The 23227-nt window shown below is 47.4% G+C and overlaps 1 long non-coding RNA gene across 1 annotated transcript; it reads right to left on the reverse strand.

Annotated features, from left to right (window-relative positions):
* Positions 1 to 743: 743 nt before the first annotated feature.
* LOC112945340 lies at positions 744 to 19717 on the reverse strand. The gene is made up of 3 exons (XR_003248990.1): positions 19671 to 19717; positions 12523 to 12611; positions 744 to 962 (listed from the first exon to the last, which is right to left on the reverse strand). It is a non-coding gene; the product is annotated as an uncharacterized LOC112945340 (long non-coding RNA).
* Positions 19718 to 23227: the final 3510 nt, after the last annotated feature.

Here is a 23227-nt window from a genome sequence, read left to right on the forward strand (position 1 = left end):
GTCTCCTCCTGAAGCAGGAATGATAATTGGGACCATTGGARCGGGTCGGGGCGGCCCTTGGGGCAGCGGCGCGGACACCAAGCAGGCTTGGCGCAGGATCAGGGGCCGGAGCCATAAATCTCGGCGGGTTTCTTAGAAACTGCCCCGCTCTGTTTGCTCTCTCGGTTTGTCTTCTCGGTGCCTCTTGCGCAGTGTTTGGTTTAAAGGAGCAGCTCGAAAAGTGTCACCTCGGCCTGGGTGCTCCGCGGAGCAAACAGGGAACGGGAGCGCGTTCCCGGCAAGGGGAGCACGGGGACGTTATCCAGCCTCCAAAGCTCTCCGTCTGCAGCTGCCAGGCTTTGCAGGCGGATTTAAAGCATCTGAGGCTCTGCAGTGAAGCCATCCAGGTCCCTCGCCCTGAGCTAAGAGGGTTTTGCAGCCCGGGGATGCTACGAGCTCCCACACGGGTGCAGAACTGGAGATGTCTCAGCAGAGGCTGCTGCTCGGGTTACTCACTGATAAACAGTCTCCACACAAGCTACACATTTCCCCTTGTCCCGAGAGTTTTACTCCCTCGTATGAATCAATAAATAATGTTTCTGCAACAATTACACCAGGTTTGTGCGTGCGGTATCACCGACTTTGCATTAACTGGCATCCGTGAACGGCGGCTCAGTCAGCCCTCAGCTTGCTCTGAAGCACTGCAGAACCCACGGGTGTTTTCTTAACCCAAACCCGGCCTTGCCGAGCTCTGTGCCACTGCAGCGTACATCACCAACACGTGTAATATACTGAGGTCATGCTTTTTCTCTAAAGTTAGTTATGGGCTGCCTGCTTTCAGCCCGTGCGCTCAGGGCTCTCCCGCACGGCGCGCTCTTCCYGGCGAGCCCGCGGGACGGGCAGCGACGGCACAACGGCGCTGCCGCACGGGCAGAAACTCAGCAGCACGTCGGGGGAAAAAACAGGGCTATCCATTCTCCTTCCTAAAAGCAAAAGCAGAAAGGAGGAGATGCACGTTACTGTGCAAAGGGGAAGGGAGAAAAGTACCTAATCCCGGATAATTGTTGGTGGGATAGCCTGAAGCAGAGACAGGGGAAGCAGCCGAGTCGGGAAGATCTCCCTGAATTTGACAGCCGAAACTGTTAAACTCTGTGACCTAGGAGCAGCCTTTTTTCTTTTTCCCCTATGTACTTTCCAGGATTAATTTTTGCTCGCAGTGCTTCTGCAGAAGACAAAGTGTGGCCAAGTCCAAGGCCTTCAAAAGCTTGTTCCTGGATCAGATCTCCTGCAGGAACGTGGTGGGACCAARGACACGGGGCACAAACAGGAAAAACCGTCCCGGTCCCTGCGGCTCTCCTGCATGCCGATCTGCCTTGGCGCAGGGAGGACCCTGCTCATAAATTAACCCTGTGGCTCCCAACTGGCTTCCTGGGCAAACGAGATAGACAGGGCCAACCTCTCTAATGAAAAGTTGSAACAGAAGCTAATCCAACAGGGTTCTCCAAGCGTGCTGGCTATTTATTATTGCCATTCAAAGCTTCAGCTCAGAGCAAGGTGTGAATATTTACAGTATGGCCCTTGCCTGGGTCATTACATAACAGCAAGCGTAAGCCCAGGCTTTTAAGAAAAGGAGGAATCTGCTCAAAAACAAAACAATCCACTCTTCTAAGCCTACAATATTTGGAGGACAACTGAGCTCCTCCAAGCTCCCAAATCCCTCTTACATTCTGTTTTTCATTTTAGATAGAGATACATCCAAGGAAGTACTTCAGAAAGGGACTATTAGGTAACAAAAATATTTGGCAAAATGCACAGCGCAGCTAATCCCAAACTACAAATAAATAAATAAATAAAATTTCCAAGAACATTTCTCCTTCACAGACATCCCAAATCAGCTGCTRCTCACAACGGGAGAAGGAAAAAAAGCCTCCCGCTCTTCCAGGACCGTGTCTGGCATCCCTGGGAAAGGACTGTGCAATGCAGGCTGTGCCGGGAACGTCCACATCCCTCCGAGCAGCCGCTCGGGAATGACGTGCCGGGCTCGGCCGCGCGCTCCCTGCTTAGCTGCTCCCTCTTCTGATCCTAGAGGGATCCATCTTTCCAGGACTTCGGACATCAGCTACAATCACAGCCCAATTTTAAACAAATCTGCCCACAACACTGATGCTTTTAGCTAAGTTTTTTTTTCTCCCTTTTTTTTTTTAAAAAAAAAAAGGGTCAAACTCCTCATATCCATTCCTCTAAATTTTCTACCCAAGCCTGCCACCTCGCTAGACTTAACAAAAAAATACAACTTTATTTTGGCTGCCGAGCTTTCCTGCCCTTTGGGGATGGGAGGGAAATTGTACTATGTGGCCATTGTTTCCGACAGTTCATTTACTCGCATGAAACAATCCATTCATCACCAGGAGCCCATCAAACACAAACTGTCTTCGGCTTGGCCTTGCATAATAAATATACAGTATTTCAGCACTATGGATTTACATTCAACAGTGTGTATCCCATACACCACGCGTTTGCCTTAGATCCCCAGATAATATATTCAGGCCACTGCTGCTTTTGCTACTGTACCAGCCTTTTAGGAGCTGTTCGTTCAGCCCAAAGCTGCTCCCTTGGCCTGTTAGCCACACAATATCCCTTTTATCAGAACCAATTGCACTTTCCTGTTCCATTAAAAATACGTTAGAGAAAATTGATAGCAGCATTTTTTCCTCCCAGCCAGAATTGCACCAGATACCGTTTCAATTTCAGCCTCTCCTGGACAGATGAGATTCTGTCTTATTTTTTGCTTTCTAAGAGTCAGGAATCTCATCTAAAATAGCTRTCTATGGTTGCTGCACAGTCATTGCGGAGACAGAGGGATCTCTGCAATTAAAATCTGCATTAAACGGCCAAAGTCAGCCAAGATGAAATACTGTTACCAGAAAGGAATGAGGGAGAAAGAATTCAAACAGATACGTGTATCTTTTTTTCCCCCCCCCTCTTTTTCTCCCCCCTTCAGTGAAAATTTATTCCCATGTGCAAGGTTAAAWGGCCTAGCACTTGCATATTTTGATAAGAAAGAGAATTAAATCCAGATATAAAGAAATTAAAAAAGAAATTTTTGAAGAATCTCCTGATGCACCATTGAGAAAGAAACTTATGAACCAACTAAAGCAGCTGCTGAAAAGGTCTACAAAGCTTGAGCATGGAAACTGGTGTTTGAACGATGACCCACAGCTAGGAATGCTGAACTTGACACTGTACTGAGCATCTGGAGGAGTAAAATATCAGCTAACTGACAGACCACCAGCATCTATGCAACTAGAGAAAATATCTTTTTTTATATGCTAATGCAGGAAGAGGAGGAAAATTGATTTTTTCTTGAAAATGATTAGGAAAATTTAAAAACAAGACATTGACAAAAGAGGGAAGAAGGCAAATGAGATTTTTGAAAAATGCAAAATCCAAGAGACAACCTCTGCCTTTCTCCCCAAATGCTGATTTAAGGCCATGGTGTTCCTTGAGGATTGCGTTTCCAAATCACTGCCCTTAGGCCCATTTCTGAAGATTCATTTCTGCTGCTGTTATCCAAAATAWGTTCAATTATCTAGCTGTGTGTGTAGGTTTGAAAAATGTACATGCAGACTGGAAAGAAAAACCCAACGTAACGACAAAYGGTCCTCCCCGACGTCTGCCTGTGTTTGTCAAACTCCGTTTTGATGTGTTTACTTTTCAAAAATTATTACTGCCCACAGAAGTGGTTTCCTGAGAGACACGTCCTGCTGGGGTGGGTGGGTGGATAGAGGATTTTTAAGGAAAAAAAAAAAACGAGAACAAGAAGGTCTTGAAATTGAAATTAAATTTCTTTTCAAGCTAAGMTTTGAAGGTGAAGCTTTGGAGGGAGAATGGCAAGGTCAAACTACAATGMGGATGGACACTTAATTAAGAAAAATTGGGCACGATGATCTAGGTGATGACTAGATGGTCTCTAGAGGTCCCTTCCAACCTAAATCATTCTGTGATTTGCCCAAGAGCCTCCTGGAAACTAGGGATTGCCATAGGCTATGCTGGACATTTCTGAATTCTACGTACCTCTTGTGAGATCAGGCTACCAAATGGAAAAAGCAGCAAAATCAGACATATTCTGATATATATCAGAGCACTACTGCAGGGACGTGGTGTCCTCCAAAGCTGATGGGAACCTTTACTGAAAGCTTTGCATGGCTGCAAAGTTGAGCTTGGAGCCGTAGTGATGATTCCTCGCCCAAGGTTGGCCAACGTTGGCCAATCCCTATCTCAACACATTCAGTCCTCTGTTTAGCTTTTAAATTAAAAAAAAAAAATCAGGATGAAAGTTGGGAGCTGGAATATAACCGTATTCTTGATACGGAACCAAACTCCCCGATTTCAGCCTTGCACATCCCGGCCCATGCAAACACGAGGCTTGCAGAGTCAAACCCAACTACATTGTGGGGAATTTGGCTCCAAGCCTCCGACAGCTAATTTCACATACTCAATAAGAGGAGTATGCCCCAGCTCTGCTGATCTAACAGCAAAATGGACCTTGAGCAGCTGAGTTGTCCCATGGGGACCCAGCACCCACAGTCCTTGGTAGCTCTTGGGCCTGCAACCCATCCAGGGCATCATTTGGCCAAGTCAGGCTGCCCTTCTGCAAGCCCTGATGGGAAAGCCTGGGCAGCCTCTGCTTTCCAAAGAGCCAAAGGGATCCTGAGCACTGGGGAGAACTGGGAGGCAGAGAAGGGGGAAGGAAGGGTGGGAATGAAAAAATGCCAGCCCTTTGCCATGCAGCACACACAGACGGCTAAAAAAGAAAAAATTAAAAACAAAAAAAAAGAAAGATTTAAGAAGTGACACTTTTGAAATCCAGCCAAAGCCAAACCATCAAAATGGGAGACTGTCTCTTTAAGTGCAAGGGCTGCACAAACGAAGGGAAATTAATTAAGTACGGGAGGCTGGTGTGGCGCCGCGCGCAGAATGCACAATCTGGGACCCGCGTGCCAACGCCGGCAGGGAAAGGAAGGCGATTTGTCATTTTCTGCTGTTTTTTTAAGGCAGAATATATATTTTTGAGAATTGACTAAGCAATTACCCAAATTAAAGAAACTGGAAAAGCAAACAGTGGTTAAAGAAAAAAAAAAAAAAAAAAGCTTTACCTTTCCTTTCTGTTTGGAAAAGGGAGCAAGAGAGATGGGGACAAGAGGGAGCCATTGCTCCCGTTTTGATCTTACAATGCCCAGGAAAGGAAACGCGGATTCCTGCTGACCAAAGGTGGCCACCAGTGTCCCGAGCAGCGTGGCCGCAGGGATATGGCCGACAGGATGCCAGGGATACGGCCGACGGGATGCTCCTGTGCGTGGACGGGCTGGAGCAGGACGCTCCTCCRGGATCGCAGTCCCCATGGCCTCACCAGGCACAATCAATGTGAGTCCCTGAGAGTCTCCGTGGTGTCAAAGCACAAACCACCCCAAACCCTCCTATCTGCTCGTCTGTCTTCTGAGGGATCAAGATCTCTGTTGGGCCAAGCTCTTCTGATGGACCACCTTCTCTGTTGGGCCAAGCAGGTTGGAGATACTCCCAAAACACCCAACGTGCAGCCTTCCCAAAGGTCCTTCTTCCTCCTCCTCCTGTGCAGGACATTCCCCCTAAAGCTCCCAGAGCACAAGCTGGGGCCTGCTCATGCAAGAAGAAATGCCCATTAACCACGTGTTTATATGAAAACATACGCTGTGTTTGGGAACCTCTGCCCTTTCTTCCCTCATTACACAATTGAGGCTGCTTCCACACTGGTTTCCAGGCTGGGACACACAGTGTGGCCCTCAGCTTTGGCTTTGATCCTCTCTCAGGACTGCCAGCCTCAAGTGCTCCTTACTCCCTGGCTTCTCAGCCGTGATGGCCACAGGACGTGCCACCGCTCTGGTGTTTTATCTCCTTTGCAAACAGCTGCTCCGCTGCCCTGGGAGAAGAGGGATTGATTCCGCAGAGCTGGGAATGAACCAGCTGATTCAAAAGCCCAAGGTGGGTTTCAGAAAAGCATTTTTTTAATGCTGCTCATGCAACATTGCTGGATTTCGGGTGCTTTTAAACCAAGTCTATTTTTCCCTCCCACGTTGCCTGCACTCGCTCTTCCTGACCCAAGAGCAAGACAAGATGCAGCGGCCGCACAGCCCCACGGGGTGACTAAGGACATCATTTTTATTAATAAAACTCTCCAAAAAGCACAGTGCCAATTTAGGAGCTGAGTCCCRTGGGAGCCCAAGCCCCTTGGGGTCGGTGGGAATTGGGAGGACTTCGCCCTTGCAGAGGATCTGCGTCTCCATTCTGTTTTAAAATTTTGTTTAGAAAACGCACATGAATTGTAAACACAGTCCAGTTTTTCCTATTCCTGATCAAAAAAAAAAAATGCCCATAAAGACATTTGAATTTATGGCTTGGGAGATACCACGTATTCTCCATGAGATTYCCAAGCCACTAAAAACACTAAAATATTCAAGCTCATTTTACCCAAGTAAATCCACTCTAATATTCAAGGGTCAAGTAATATTTACTTGCAGTCTGCATTAAGCCTAGTGAAAACCTTCACTCAAATGTAGGAATATAAAGAAAACAGGCTTTTATGGAAGTTTTGGGAGTACCAGGAAMGTTTTTTCTCCCGTCTCCATGGCTCTGATGAGGCCGGGTCTGGAGCATTACRGGATGAAGAAGGGGATGGTCCCCTGGGCGTCCCGTACCCGGTCCCTCATGTCAGGGCTGCTCGTGGTTTTCCTGCAAGTTTCTTGAAGCTCAAGAATGTTTCTCCCACTCAGGGAGAAACTACAGGAGAAAAACAAAACAGGGAGAAAAACTACAGGGAGAAAAACTACAGGAGAAAAACAAAAGGAATTTAAGAAATTACAGGAGGAAAAAAAAGGAATTTCTAAGAAATTACAGGAAAAAAAGGAATTTCTATGAAACTACAGGAGGAAAAAACTAATGAATTTCTATGAAATTACAGGCCTGCACGGAGCGATGAGCAGGAATGGGTCAGTGTCAGCACACCTGCAAGAGGGCAGTGAGCACTCAGAGCAAGCCTGACTCAAAACCTGAACACGCGGGAAAACTTTGGGGCAAATTCCACCAAATACAGAATTATTGTTAAAACAGAAGCCGGGGGAACACCGGCTGGGAGCAGCTTTGGTCCCGGGACACGGGGCGCTGCCGAAACGCCCCCGTTCCCAGGACGCRGGGACAGCGAGCCGCACGGGCGCCCGTGCTCCCCACCACATTGCACTGGTGAGGAGGAGGAGGGCGGCCTCGAACTGCGCCAAGCCTTGCTCAAACTACTGTTTTCTGGCCCCGTGTTTATTCTATTTCCTCATTGTAATGGATCTCAGCTGGCTGCTGTTTACCCGAGCGCTCGCCCGCCTCACATCAGCTGCGAGCGGCTCTCGGGATTAAGGAAAGGACAAATTGTGAGTAGCTGCTTCAGATGGAGGCTCTCCTCTGCCTTCCTCGCGGTCGGACCCAGGCAAAGCGGCGTCTCCAGCCCCGCTGCAGCGCCCGCGCCGGCAACTGGAAAGCGGCCTTTTCCGCTAAGAGCTTTGTGGGAACAGAAACAGGGAAAAGAGCCCAGCAGCAAAGGACTTGCCATCTGAGATTCACTAGATATTGTACCCATCATCAGTTTWAAAAAAAAATTAAAAATAAAAAAGGGAAAATCTTAAAAGCTTTTGATTATCTTCATAAAATGCAAGTTTAATGGGCAGCCACCCCGAATCCAYGCTGCATTACTAAACACACACATCTCAGCAGTGTGCAGGCACAAATTACAGCCAGGAGCTGCATTCTGCAGGGAGAAAAATATAAAAACCACCACTGACATTAAAAGATCAAGATTCCCCRTCTATCCCATGGAGATACAGTCACTAGATAACACTCCCGCATCACACGTAACTACAGAAGAGGACACCTAAAAYGCTCAAACCACTGATAATGAGAAATAATCTCCTTGGAAGAGCTCTTTAGGCCAACGCTGATGATTCATGGTGGTGGCTATTAGTTTATCTTTTTAAATACAGCTTTTCAGATACTGAAATCATCTTTCCAGGTCAAATAGCTTCTTAAAAACTATATTAGGTAACACATTTGTTAAAACTACTTCGAGCTGAAGCACGCTCAGATTAAGCTGCAAATATATATTATTTACAATAGATCTATTTTCCAAGGAGGTTCCCGCGTGTTGCATGCGGTGTTGCCAACTGTCAGTAAATTTACGAACAGCTTGTAAATTTAAGTGCTTTCCAGAGAGCTATTGGTATGTGTGTAAAATACTCATTTTGTTCCTAAAACATGGCAAGACTTTTTTTTTTCTATGCTTGAAAAATAAGGAAAAAACCCTCATAAATAATATCACCRGAGTGATGACGTATCAGCTCACGTGAAGAAGAAACTCAAGTCACTCATTTGAGGAGCTGAAGCATCAGCTTGCCTTGCGTGGGTTGCTCAGAAGACACCGATAATACCTTGATGCAGGTTCAAGGCAGGGGCTGCCTCCCATCCACGTGTCTCCGAGCCCCATTTTTCAGTCTGACAGATGTGGAGAGAAGACTTCAACCAAGACCAAGGGTTTGATGCAGAAGTGGATATAGTTCTCACTGAAAGAAGCGGCAAAAGGCCATAAAAGGGAAGAAACGTCACGTCTAAACCCTACACAGGGCTGAAAAACGAATCTTCTCCACGTGGACAGGGAGGTGCCAAGCCTAGTGCTCTGCTAGGAGCACCACGTCGTCTGCTTCAGCTTTGAGCTTTGTAGGCTGCTTAGCAGCCACCCAAGGAAGCCAATCTCAGCTTGCTTCCCCAAGCCCCACTCCTACAAATCCCAACAAAAATAATCCCTCTTCCCATCCCAAGAGCTGCTCCACAGTGGATCGTTTCCTATAGCCAAACATCAAGCCTGGGACTCGGGGCAAGAGGAACARCTCCTTCTCCTGAGGAGGACCTGAAAATCACCCCCAATTAGCAGGTTAAAAGCACAGGCAGGTGTTTAGGTTGGAGGTGCCAAAATCCTAGGGAAAATATCCCTTGTTTTGCTAACTCTGCAGGACTCTTATCGAACGGTTTAGGAAACAGTCCTTTACGTGGACACATGTGAAGGGAAAGAACAGGATTTCTGCAGAGTCTGTTCCCTGCTTTCTTCCTGGAATACTCATCACAGGGCCATTAATTTTTGAATCATCACAGGCAGCTTTAGATCTTCAGCATTTTATTAGCCATTTTAGTGGGGACTCAAAGCCCTCAACTCCACGTCGGCTGGTMGGACCAATGGAAAACTCCTTGCAGTGCTCGGTTTAAAGCATRTTTGCGTTTTAAGACTTAATTCAACGTACCAGGCCAAACTCAGCCACCATCAAACCGTGAGCTGGATCTGAATGGGAAAAACACTGACCCAGGATGATCCTGGAAGTCAAGCATGTGTTAAACACCAGCATTTTCCTCTCTCCTTCTTTATTAAGGGTGATGTTTTGGGCTCCCCTTTGGGGTCCGCACCAACTCATGGCCATTCCCGGGAGGTACCAGAGCTCTCCATGCCCAGGACCACCCATCTGCATTGGTTTTACCGCTGTTGGAAAACTCGGCGGCGATTTCCCAAACTATCCACCCTGCTGCAACAGACACAGCACCTTGGCTCTCAAGAAGGGCCTTATAATGCACTGGATAATACTAATAAACACGATTGTTATAAAAAGATAAGGTTACAGAGCACTGCCCTTTGCCAAACTCCAGTTGACKGCAACGTCAAGTTTTGGCTCAGCAAAGAGCCAGCGAGATTTTAAAATTCAGCAGTAGTAGCTGCTCGGAGGGTTGTTCTAGTCCCGCTGCCAGGAAAAACTCCGAGTGAAAGGTCTAATTTATCACACATCGGGGTTGCAAACCTGTGCTCCGGGTACCCAGGCAGGAGCTTGGCAGGTTTCAGAAAAGCCTGGAGGGATCCCGGAGCACGGAAGTGGGAGAATTCCAGATGGCTCTTCCGAAGGAGCGGGGCCGGAGCAGGGAGGAAGGGATGGCTTCATCCCGTGCTGCTCTGCCATCCTTCCCTGCAGCCCTGGAGCAGGCTTTGCCCTTTCTGAGGCACAGCTGAGGCTCTGGAAACGCTCTTTAATATGGAAATCTAGTGCCGGCGCCTGCTGTGCTGACACAAAGAGAAGAGAGCTGGGGAGCAGGTAATTCGAGACTCCGCTTAAGTTCCTACACACTGCAATATTGGAACTGGGATCTAGTTTGGCTTTTCGTCTATTTATTTAGATATCTGTTCCTCTCTGCCTAGTTATCTCCCGTATTTAAGGGGGACGACGGCTCCGAGTCCATGACATTAGCGGCGCGTTTCTTGCAGCCCACCTGAGGCCTCCAGCCAGGACCCTCTGCTGGGAAGGCAACTTGCACCTTCGCCTGCCAGTCCAAGAAACTCTTGCAAAACACGTGGACCTCACTGCAAGAAGCACCTTGGGCATGACACAACTGAGCTTAAGTGCAGAGCATTTGAGCATCACATGGGGACAGACCCACTCAGTTTACCCAGAGGAGAGAGGAACAGATCCCATAAAAGAGATGCAACCAGAGGCTTGTGGAGTGCACTAACTGTGCATGGATTTCCACCACCCAGGAACTCGGCAGCCACRGATGAAGACCAATAACCCCATGCCATTATATTGGCCTTAAAGTTGACAGCCCCCCAAACACAGCCTCCCTGCCCTCTTTATTTGGGGGAACATAAGAGTATAAGGCAGGTATGGATAACATGGGCTTCATGTGMAACACCGGGTGGTATTGCACATAATAATAAAGTACTAATTAAGTCAAATAAGTCATAACCCATGTATTATACACACCATATGCATACCTCGGACTAATTATAATTTCTCTGTAGATGCCAATCAGAAGAACAAGTTAAAACCATTGAGAGGGGGGAGAAAAAAACTCCTCTGTGGTTTGTGAGCTAGGTGTACTTGACATATCCTTTTCTTAATTCTAACTATAGAGATTCCACAAATGGATGTCAAACATTTTCAAGATGTTTTTCTAAAAAATTTCTGTGATGGAAAAAGGAAGAACTCCACCCCAGCAGATCATTTCTCCTTGCTTGTTTTACTATTTTCACTGTTTTTGTACTTCTAGGGCGACCAAGAGAGAGAAAGCGAAGAGGAGAAAAGAAAAATTTCCCCCTTTTGGAAAGAAAGAGTTTGTTTCGTCTCCGCTTGTATAAAATAGCTGTAGAACTCCAAACCATCCTTTCCTCTCAAAAAAAGCGTCTACAAACGGCATCCTGAGCTGCATCCAGGGCCCTGTTCCCGTGCTCCAGCAAACGGATCGGGCTGCAGCAAGAGCCACGAGGCTGCTGAGCACTTGGGCTCAGGCCCAGAGCCTCCAAACTACCAAACTGCCCAATTTCTAGTGAAATAAGCTGGGCTTAGACACCTACATGCTTCTGAAAAGCCAGTCCACTTGGGGGGAAAAAAAAAAGTCCAAACATAACCCYCAGACAAAATCAGTATTAAGAAGAAATCTTAATGGCCTATCCCGGAGCAATACTTCTAAGTGTTATTGCTCAGGACTGGCTAATAAATTATATTTTTATTTGCCAATAAAACAATAAGAATAATTTTTTGGTTATCCTGCTTTCAGAAGAAATTATTTCTTGCCTTTTTAAGTGCTGGCAAATAGTAAAAGGCATTATAGAGCATCAGACGATTCCAATTGGGATAAAGTAGGAAAATACCCTAAACAAACAAAAGCAGCAAGAACCAGTTGCAATTCCAACTCTAAAGCTCACTATGCTACAGAATTCCTTCTCTGAATGTCCCCTTAGAGATTGTCTTGGAAAAAGAGCATTTGCTGAACTAGGCAATAGGTGGGATTTGCTGTGCAGAGCCAGAAGGAAAGAAGCCAGGGGGGAGTTTTAAGAGTTTTGGCTTTGTCATGTGTACTTAARTGAAATGCTTTTGCAAACTACATGAAACTTCAGAAGAACAAAAGTTGCCTTTGGTGAGGTCGTGTGGAGCAATCTGTCACCCATCTGCTTTTGTCAGCGACAGCAGGGACCCTCGGCACAAGGGGAAAATGTTTTACAGAACTGTAAAAATCTCCAATTCGAGGCAGTTGTGGGGTCTTGGGCTCCCTCTTGAGAAGGCCCCGCTCACATTAAGGTCTTGGGGCAGCTCCCTCCAAATCCTCTCTTAAAATTCATTTCCTCTGGAGTGTGAATTCCAGGCAATAACATGGAGCTCCTTAACAGCAACGTGCCCATTCCGCAACACGGAGGGGCAGAATTACCCTTCGCCATCCAAGGATATTTTCTCCAAAAGGAATTTCTCAAAATCAAGCGCAGATTCAGATACTAAACCCTAGAGAGAACCAGCCYGAAGGGCAAAACAATCAAATAAGCAAAAAACCCAATACCCATAGAATAGGCACATGAATGTGTGAGCCTAATGGGAAGGAGTAGGGGGTCAAATGGCAACCTGGAAGGAAGGGTCAATACAACACCATGCATCTCAAAGCATCTCTTACATTTCCAGTCACTGGGAATGCACTAGGACTATAATAGTACGTCCAAGCGTCCCCGCCAGCAGGCCAGGCTCTTCATCAGAGAGATGGAGCTGCGAGGAGAGAGAAAAATAGGACTCAGTTTCTTGCCTTTTGCCAAYGGTACCAACTGCGGAGCTCCAAGAAGACACCTGGTCCTTTCCTGACCAAGCTGGTGGGGCCTTGCTTGGGTCCCAACGCTGCTCCCTTCACCCCATCCGGCCCATGGCAATTCCCTGCAAGCTCTGCTTGCTTCCAAAGCCCTGGAAAAGCTCCGCGGCCAGGCTAAGAGGGCTGCTGGCAATCACACCGCCTTTCACTCATTCCCAGTTGGAATGGGTTGGGCTGTTGACGCTTGAGTGCTGCTTGAATTAGGAAGTTATTCTTCCCCCRGTGAGCAATGACAATTTCTTGGATCTTTGGTCATGACCTGAAACTAGCATGTTATACCTAGTGAGAACTAAAAAAAATATATATATAAATACAGGTTTTCTTTATAATTCCTGCTGGCATCACTTGCAAAAAAATCAGCCACTCCAGACTGAAAAATTAGATTCGGTGGCTCCATTCTAGACAGGGGTGTTGGTGATATCAGTATTTCAGCGCTTTCCAATGGCGATAACCAACTAATCCGCTGAAAACAAACTATTTATGCCCGCGGTGATGAAGTCTGCTGTTGAGAAATGGAGCTATTCCTCCGAGTGCACCAACCAGGCAGAACACAACCCTCCACCGCGAGTCCCTCTCGCTCTCCAGAGGTTTCGTAGGCACCGATTTTCTATCTCTCAGAGATTATGTCGGGGCTGAGGTTTCCCTCAAATTTACTTGCTTTTCCCTTGAGGGACTTTAAATGTGAGGGGGAGGGAATATCTTTTTAAGCATGTTTTCTTGATGAATTTACAGTCATATGTGGATTTAAGAGCGTAAGATTAGACTTTTCTCTACTGCATTACATAAATGTGTTTCTGATAATTATAACCATAAGCCTGATTGGGCTTTTGTGATCATGTTATGCCCTGAAAAACTATATGCTCACAAAGGTGTACTAAAATACATATGTAAGTAACCACAAAATGAGTTACCTCGAAAAAGGTTCATGAGGTTGGCTCTCCATTACTCCTTCCCTCGCACTATTTATACGAATAGAAAGCAAGTTCAAAGTAGCTCCAGAACCATTCGACTCTCATTGAACRGCATTTTGATACTAATCTCGACCTCAGAGAAAGGACAAGTTACAGTACGAGGAAATGGAAAAAGCCATAGACTATTTGCTTCTTTTCCATATGTTAACTTTATGTTAACTTTACATTAATCAGTCTTCTCCGTGGACACTGGGAGAGTTATTCCACCACAACGGTGGGAATACCAGCTCCCTGTCTACTGCTTGGGCTCAACCTCAAGGCTGTAAGCACCAGACCACTCAACAAGACACCATGGAGGAAGATGACACCATGCATTATTAGATTCTTATTTGGATGGACATTCTGCACCAACTGAGGCAATTTCTTATCCCACAACACACGGGTAGGGAGCCCAACTCCACTTTGCCAAACACAACCAATACCCAAAGTCAGGGAATTGCCCAGAGACCTGACTTTTCCTGCTGCCTCCCAACTCATCCATCGGTTGGACCTTCCTTCCATCTTCCTTTCCTGATTTACAGGTCTGTACCAATGGGGCACATTTACGGCTTTCTTGGAAACGTACTTAGACAAAGTGCCAGTAAATGATACTGCAGCAACTATAAACGGTTCCAGAAAGACACATGCCACACAGAGCCTTGGCTAAAAATATATATGGAGCCAGAAAGTCATTTGGTAGGTCGTCCAAAGGAAGTTGTTGACATAGTGCCAATTTATGCCAACTGAGGAACTGATACCAGTGTTTTTATTGGGCACAAGGCAAAATCAAAYGTGGCATTTTATGTGCTGGTATTTTTAATTTTATCTTGAGGTTCTGGGGACAGGAAAAATAAGAAATAGCACTTTCCTCATGAGGTCTGTGTTTGTTCAAGAAACGCTTCATATAAAGAGAGCCTCATATCMCACGGAGAGAGTCTCCCCGAGCGCTCCTGAATCTGGAAAGCACACAGGGCACCGTCCTCCGCGAGCCAGACTGCAACACTTACAGATTTGTTCTACCACCCTCCTCCAATTAGCTGCATTTAACAAATATATTGCCGCCAGGGTAAGGATACGGATAAAGAAATTCACCCTAACGTTTTGGCAGCGATTTCGAACCCTGCTGTTCCCATGCTGGTACACACTGTTTCAGAACAGCTTGTTACCTGAGAGCTAATTAATGAAAACAGGCACGTATAGGTGGTTATCCAAAGCCACAAACCTAAAACTAGGACAGAACAAACCGGGATTATGAAATTCCATCAGGTTCCGAGAAAGAAAAAGTCATCAGACACTTTTGCACGATCTCTTGGGAACCCACTGTCTGTCCCATAGATGGGGAGTATTCTCAATTRGCCCTCTGGAGTCAGGGAAATTCTCATCTCCTTCCACGACTTTCAGATTTGATTCTTGTCTGCAAGACAGCACCAAATCCGTGCACAGATGGGCCAAGGGCCAAAACGTACTCTTGATCTTCAGATTTTGAGACTAAATTGAAGGGGGGGAGGCGAGCAACACTCGCGTGTCGTTTGGGATTAGAATGCAGGTTTTGAAGAGAATTTTAAAATACTTTTTTATTTGATTTGTCATTGGCTGGAGCAAGGTATAGGCCARGCCTAAGCCTAAAAAAACCCCCCCACAACTAAGTTTCATGCTTGTTTGCTTAACATCAACTCTAGCACTAGATACCAGCTACCTGCCAGCTGGCAAGACCCATAAACCCAAGGGATGCCCCAGATGTCCTCAATGCCACGTGGGCCCAACCAGACAGATAAAGACAGACAGGGAAGAGCTGCAGGAGCCACGAGCGAGACCCTGCAATTGCCAGCATCAAAATTGCTGGTGGCCAAGGGCTTGTTCCCGCAGCCGCTTGCATTTAGATACCGTTTTGATCATCTAGAAAAGGAGGAGGCAGGAAAGAAGGGGGGGGGAAAAAAAAAGGGGAGAAAAAAAAAAGAAAAATCAAATTGTTCTCGGAAATCATGTTTAATGTAGAAATATGGTTAATATTAAAGTGTAATCTACAGATTTCAAGTATACTGTTCCACAAGGAAAGTGTTTCCTGTTTGAGGGCTGCCAGTATTAAGGGTCCCCTTATTACATCACYTCCCATGTCAGACCCAGCAAGCCTTCAACGTGCATTAATGTATTGATAATGGTAATTTCAAAATGGTTGCTTCGAATAAATAAATAAATAGAAATCTGGGCAATCCTCCAGTCAGATGGATCAATTTTGCTCTGGAATAATAAGGCCAAACTGGTATTTTTGACACTGCAAAGAGCAATTTTTGGAGGTGCTCTCTACGGAAAACTGATTTAGGGAGCGTGGAKGTGTCTGGCCACCGATTAGAGCGCCGGCTCAATTTATACGCTGCTAAGCTGACTTTGCAGGCAGAGCTCCCCTTCATCCCGCGCAGACTGCCCAAGCGATAACTGCACAGCCACAGCACGAACATTACGCACTSAAGTGTTACAATTTGCAAAACATAACCCACAACGCGCTTTAACAAAAACACGGCAAAAACATGTTAGAAACAAAGCAACCGCTAACAGGCAATTCTGCCTGCAAAGGGTCGACGTGCAACCCAGGGAGCCTCACGAGGCAGGGGTGAGGAACTGCTGCTGGAAGCCACCACTGCAGTCTATAAAATCCTGATGAAAAGAGCTTTGCAGAGCTGCCGACAAGAACAGGAGCAACCCAGAACTGTGTTTTGGGCTGTATCTTGGGTAAAGGTTGTCAGGGGCTTAGTATTTTTTAGTTATAGCGTTATCTGTGAATCTTTACCCAAAGTGCTCATAGGTTGCTTGTGCTGCCATCGTCGCTGCATTTCTGTGTAACTCAGGTTGAAATTGTTCATGGACACGATCAACTAAATACATTTCTCCATGTGARCAGAGAGAGGTAACCGAGGATTTCAGCGGCACATTTCTTAAAAAGTCAAAATTCACTTTTTATTAAAAAAAAAAGCTGCAGTGCAAGAAGGTAAAAATCTTAATTAACTGCAGTAAGTGACTTGAAAAACCCCTCTTATTAGAGCTGTCACTGCTTTTGAAATAACTGCACTGAGTTTCACCACACTGCACTGAGCGGCCGTCAGCAGGACTGTATTGGGCACAACTCCTGCCTTTATTAAGGAAGAAGATATTTACTTAGTGTAAAGCTAATCTTAGCAAAATGYATGTTCAAATCAACTAGAACACCATAAAAAACAAGCAAAATGTAGCATGTCTTGTAGACACACTGTCAATATTTTCYCCTGCTTTAGTACGGAACATGGGGTGTGGATTTCTAGCACATTTAAGAGTGTCTAAACCACATGTTACATACTACAAAATGGATCARTTTTCATGCTAGCTAAGATACCTGGCAGTACACATTCTATTTAAATCTATTGTGTCATAGCATATAATTCAAACACAGCAAAAATTGRCCAGCTTGGTCACACTGCACTTTCCATACACGACCCTCCTTTATTTACCCGCACGTGCAATTTARAAATGGCATCGTGAATTTTCACAGATTCTTTTTCCTTACTGGTAGCGAGAAAAACTAAACCAGAACTATTTTCTTCAAGAGAGATAAAGAATGAGGAAAAATGCAAGAATTGCCCTTTCTCTGAATTTTCTTTTATTTGCCCTGGTCTAATTCTTTGGGCACAGGGCAATTCAGCACTGAGCAAGAGGGCAGTTTTCCAGCTGCCCCAGCCGCGGTTCACACAAAACCAACAGGAACGGCACAAAAGAGGATTGGATCCCCCTGGTCCTCGTGTYCCAGCAGGAAGGGCCCTGCCGAGGTCTGGGGATCCGGATGCAGCAGGAGCTGCTCTCCCAGCTCCGGATCAGCATCCGGCTGCTGCACCGCTGGTCCATGCATGGAGACCTCCACGGGCTAAGGGAAGGCAGAGGTTGCCCTCCTGTCTGTCTGTCCGTCCCTGTGCAGAATGGGACAGATCCGCAGAGCGAATCCCGCCGGAGCCGTCGCTCTGCAGAGCCCAGCCCTGGAAGGGCCCTTGGCGAGGCGCGTGCGGAGCAAGCGGCTCCTTTCCAAGGSCTTTCCAGCCCGCTCGCTGCTCCGGCTCCATCCGGGAGCCGGCCCTGCAGACTCACCAATATTTTCATAATTAGCCGACCAGAACTTTCGTATTTTGTAAACACAGTGAAAGGGCTCGGAGGCGCAGGGCGCGCGCCGGGAAGGGGGCAGGCGGCGGACGTTTCCTCGGCACTCTGCAGCCGGCTCCGGAAAGCTGGGAAGCTGCCCGCGCCGGGAAGTGCTCGGGCTCACGGCTCGCAGCGATTTTTCTTGGAGTGTCACCCCCGCACACAACCGCCGTGTGTTCTCTCCTGGCTCGGCCGCGGCGGGGAGGACAAACCGCGCTCTGACGTGCGCGGGACCAGGGGCCTCTCCTGGTTTGCAGGATTGGCACAAAAAAAAAAATAAAGCCAAAAAACGCCGGTGTTGGGAGGAGGTTGGGGTGCACATCTGCGTGCAGGGTGGACCTAATTTCAGAGGCAATCCTGACTGGCCACCTCCTTTTCCTTGCTTGGATCTGTCACTTCCAAACCAAAAAGGAGCATCCTGACTCCCKGTCCCTCTGAGCTCGGCCTCATCCAGCGCCAGAGGCTCTGCTCAGAGCCGTGGGACTCACACCGGCACCCTGAGCTTGCCCAGGTAAGACAGGATTACCCAGGGATGGTGGGATCCCAGCACGAGCCAAGTGCCACCCGGGAAGGCTCCCAGTCCATCATTACCATCAACCAAAATGGGACATCAGTGTGGGGCTGTCCCAAGGGACAGTTGGTCCCTCCCTGGGGCTGCTCGCCCCTGCACTGACCAGCCCACGCTCTGCTTGGCTTGGACGCTTCGATGTGATCGTGACCTCAGGATGGGAGCTGTCACGGGGGAAGAAAGAAAACCCAGCCTCGCTCACAGAACTGAGGCCAGGTTCAAATTCCAGCGCAAAAAATCCCAAGAAAAAACATAATTTAAAGTGTATAATTTTGAGAATTGCAAAATCACCTGTGGCTGACAGACTTCTGCGGGGCACACGGCAGTGATTTATACCTCRAGAAAGGCAGCTGGCAGGGCTGCAAGGGGACGCGCGGCTACCCTGACCACCACGATCACCGGGGCCACGCCAGCGGGGCGCTGACACGCCGAGCCCAGCGCATCCATCACCTTCCTCCTCTCCATCTTGGGTTTCTCCTCTTGGCGGGCGGCTGCAACGCAGTCTAAKGGCAATGGATTCTGGACATGCCTGGCAGCAGCCGAGCACGGAACTGGCCGTGCATGGAGTTCAGCTCGGGCCATGGAGCGGGGGAGAGGTGCTGGAGGCAGCAGTAAGCAGAAAATACACACGCCGACCTTGCTGCATGCGTGAGCGTCCTGGAAGGGGCCCGAGAAGCTGCTAGCACGTGGTTATGGAGGAAACGCCAAGCAACACCAGCTACTGCCACGTTCCTTTATGTTCTACTTTTTTCCCCTTCCCCAAAGGGGTATTGCTTTCTCCATCGTGATAAAGCAGGACAAGCTCAGGTCAAGAATATGGTAGACTTATTGTACATAYCTTAGCTCCTCTGATGCCAAACTCTTAATGCTGCCTGCTACCATGCTCCCGAGGTCACCTAGATCGCCTCTTTGCCCAGTCTTTCAAGAAGACTCATCATGTTCTTTCACCTGACAACTCTCAAATAGATCTTGCTCGTGCACCTATTTCTGACTTGCACGAGCTCTCCTTGTGCACACTAAGCTCTGTACAACTCTGCTAACACACCTTAAACCTCACCTGCAATGCTTCCACTGCCACCATGGTGACTCCCCACCAGCCCTGRCCTGTGGCAGGCACCAAACCCCAAACAAAAATGCCCATAGCACCAATCCTAAGAGCTGCCCCATCACCCACAACTTCAGGCTTTCACTTAGACCATCTGCCAAAACAACACGCTCTAGTAGCTTAAAATTCACAGAGAAGATCGTGTGCAAATACAGGAAGAAAATGAAGCCTCCAAGCCTACCTTGTTTCAAGCAAGCCTCATGCAAGTATCTCCTCCCCACAGCCTGATAAGCTGCAGTGACCAACCTGCTGACTTGGCTGCCTAAATTAGGTGCCTACCACTCAGTGGTGTGAATAAACCTCAGCCTTTATCAATCAGGGCCATAATTGCTCTAGCAACATTGAAGGGAAGGGACAGGCCTCCTGGCTGGCCAGCTGCAGCCTTGTAGCTGCATGAACAGGGCACCTTGCCCGAGCCACTCAGTCCCATGGAGAGGAGCCATGGTAAAAGGGCCATAAAGCTTCCAGGTTTATGGAAAGGGCCATTAAGCTTCCAGGAAGGCTTCATGTCTGGCCAGCTTGATGGGTGGGTCTGCAGAGCAGCCTGCATTTGTCGGCGCTGAGCTGGGCGACCTCATTTCTCATCCCCGGTTCCTCAATTTAGAAGCCTGTTTCAGCTGAGATAGGAGATGCTCCACTTACGTAGGTCCCTTTGCAGGGACAGATGTGCTTCCCCATCGCGCTCCGGCACAAAACATTCGATGTGGGGAGGTTTTGCTTCCTTCCTCCCACCTCCAACGCACATAAAGTGCTGCCTGAACACACACACASACACACACACACGGCTTCTGGTCTGGTTTGTGTAGTTTTGAGAGCAATCTGGGACAATCTGGCCAAATTATAGAAAGGAACGCCATGTCCTGTTTTCCTCTGAATTTTTTTTTGCCTTCCATTAAATGAAAGATAAATGGCAGATAATGACTCACCCATCTTGATCCACCTTATAAGCTCCACAATCAAATCTTATTGCAAAGGCATCTAAAGTATGTAGTGCTGAAGAAAAGTGCTTGTCAGGAGGGAGAGAGAACAAAGAGTACCTGGAGGTTAGTAAATGTTTTTCATGGGTTCTGTAAGCTGTGGTTTCCTCTATTGGGGGTGTTATATACTTTCAGCTTTCTAGCTGCTCTGTCAGACACCCAGCCAAACAAGGGAGTGATTAGCAGAGCTCCCTTGTTGAGGCTATTGTTGTAGGTATGGTTTTAATACAGCCACAGCTCTTGGCACGGACATTCATTTTCTGACTCCAGGAAATTTTGAGCTGTTTATTGATTCAAAGGCAAGAAATAGAACACTGAGATGGAGCTAACTGGCCAGAGACATAATCTGCAAGTCACCCAAACAAATATTTCCGTTAATTGGGACCCAGATTTGCGGAGGAAAAAATGTAGACCGACTTAATAGAGACAATATCTTTCACATCTACTTTTCAATAGGCTGACTTTCCATGGATTAACCCTCAAGTTCGGGCATAGCTGAAGATTCACTAGAATCCTACTGCAAGACCAAGGTGCCCTAGGTTGCCTGACCAACAGCGCCAATGAAGGTCGGCCCACCTCATCTTCACTCATAGACTGGATGGGGATGTGCTTCAGATGCCTAAGCTGGCTGTTCATTCTCCTGATGGGAGAGTCACACAAGGGTGTGTAGTTTTAAAAAGTCTGCATTRACGCTAATAAATGTGCTCTACTATGATGGACTCTGTTTGGTCTTTTCTGCATTTGTCTCTCCATGGTCAGACACAACTACAGGCTTTGCTTCGTGATTCCTCTAAGAGGTAGACATGGTTCCAASAAGATCTGGGCTGCTTTTGCGACGTGGGAAGAGGTCCTGCAGGAGATGATGCTGGTGGGAGCCAACAGTCCTTCTGCCTTCTTCTTACACCCTCCCACTAAGTGGCACCTGATGGAAGGAGACGGTTGGGCCCTCCGGTACACTTGCCCTTCAGTGCTCACTCATCAGGCAATCAGGAGAATGGCAGAAATCCAAAGCCCTCGGAAGAGAAACAGGCCTAAAGACAGCAATATTTACAATGTTCCGTTCTTTGGAAAAGCAAGGGCTGGGTTATACGCATGAAAGCTCTTGCACTGGAGAGAAACCCTCTGTTGGCTAAAGTATCTCAGCAATCCTTTTTCTAATTAAAAGGGGCTCCTCTCTTCCCCACCTCTCATTTTACAGCAAATTAGATATGAAACCAGATCTGCTTTCTCTGCTTCTCTGAACTCGAGTGACAGCTTACCACTGAGAAACATTTTGTTTGGGCCTAGCAGAGTGGGCAGAAGCCAAGAACGGTCTTCCCAGTTGGAAATGCACTGAGAAATGTTCAAGAGACACCCCCACTGCTGCAGCAACAAGACCCACGAGCGCCACAGGTCTGAGAMGAGAACCTCCAGCCAAAGAGGGGACCAAGAGCAGGGGCTGCAGGACAGCACCTAGGCCTGCAGTAAATGACAGCGCATCCACTTCTACTGGAGAAGGGGAGGAGAAATCCCTTAAGGTACACAGACCTATCTCCACCATAAAAAATAAACACAGCCCTGGAATGCACCGGCCTGTCTAATCCTGTTATTTCATATTTCCAGAGTGCGGAAGTCCTCTCTTGTTTATCAGGCCTTGATAAGTTCATACTGCAGTTCGCCACTCACAAAGGACGGGCAGAAAGGGGAAGGATTTGCCCGACTCTGCCAGCCCAAGGAGTGCCTCGCTAATCTCCGTGCCGTTCTTCCGGCATCCCTGAAAGGCAAACACTGGTGGCTGGCGAGGACTGACGGGTGGCTGGCGATGGCCAGAGCTCCCGGAGCCAATGGGTAGGCCAGGGGCTCCGCTGCACCTCCGAAAGTTAAGCAATCTCACTGAACTGTGCGAGATAAAATTCTTATCGATCGGCTATGAAAACCCGGTCAAGGTAATGTTTTGGCACAGTTACGGAGCAAAAAGATAAACAAGTTTGGAAGAGAAGGGGAAGTTTCTTGTTTAGCTTCTAATCACCTTTCCCTCAAGGTTTTGTTAACTCTACGTGTGTGGAAAGACATTGTTTTGGTTTGCAAAAGTCCTCCGCTCACATTGCTTAGTATCAGTCCAGCCTGGAAGTAAATGCAGGGATAAAAGAACACATGAGCAAGCACACATATACCATGTTAGATTTTTCAGTGGAGAGCTCTGTTTTCAGATTTTCATTGAGAAACTGGAAGTTCAGGAACATGCCCCTAATGCCCTGGCAACACAGGCAGGCATCGTGGTCCCTGTGCACCTACTGTAGAGAGAGACCTCCTTTGGCCTCTCCACCACATCCAGAGCTTCTGGAGAAGGAGGAAAGCTGTGGTTCTTCTCAGAGCACCCACCTACAGCAGGGTAGCAGAAGGTAAATGAAAAAGTGGGTTGGGAGCATAGGGGAAGAGGGTAGAAACCCCTCTGAGCCCTTCCACAGCACCACTACAACCACCTTCATTTGAGAACACTTTGCTTGAGAAACCATCTGCAGACTATGGGTCCCGTGAGCTTGTACCTAATTGTCACAGCTTTTATTTAGGGAGCCTTGATGAGAATCTCTTCCTTCTACTATCCTGTTGCCTTGCAGAGGGGCCAAAACCATCCTGTTTTGCTGCTTCCTACCCTTGTGATCTGCAAAACTTTGTACTGCCATCTCGCAAACGTATTGCTGAATCACCGAAACACACCCAAATCAAGTAACAGCAATAACAGGCACAATAACAAACATCCACTTGTAGGCTCTGGGCTTAG

Source organism: Nothoprocta perdicaria, unplaced genomic scaffold (genome assembly GCF_003342845.1).
Source record: "Nothoprocta perdicaria isolate Ctin4 unplaced genomic scaffold, notPer1 scaffold_187, whole genome shotgun sequence".
NCBI classification, from domain to species: domain Eukaryota; kingdom Metazoa; phylum Chordata; class Aves; order Tinamiformes; family Tinamidae; genus Nothoprocta; species Nothoprocta perdicaria.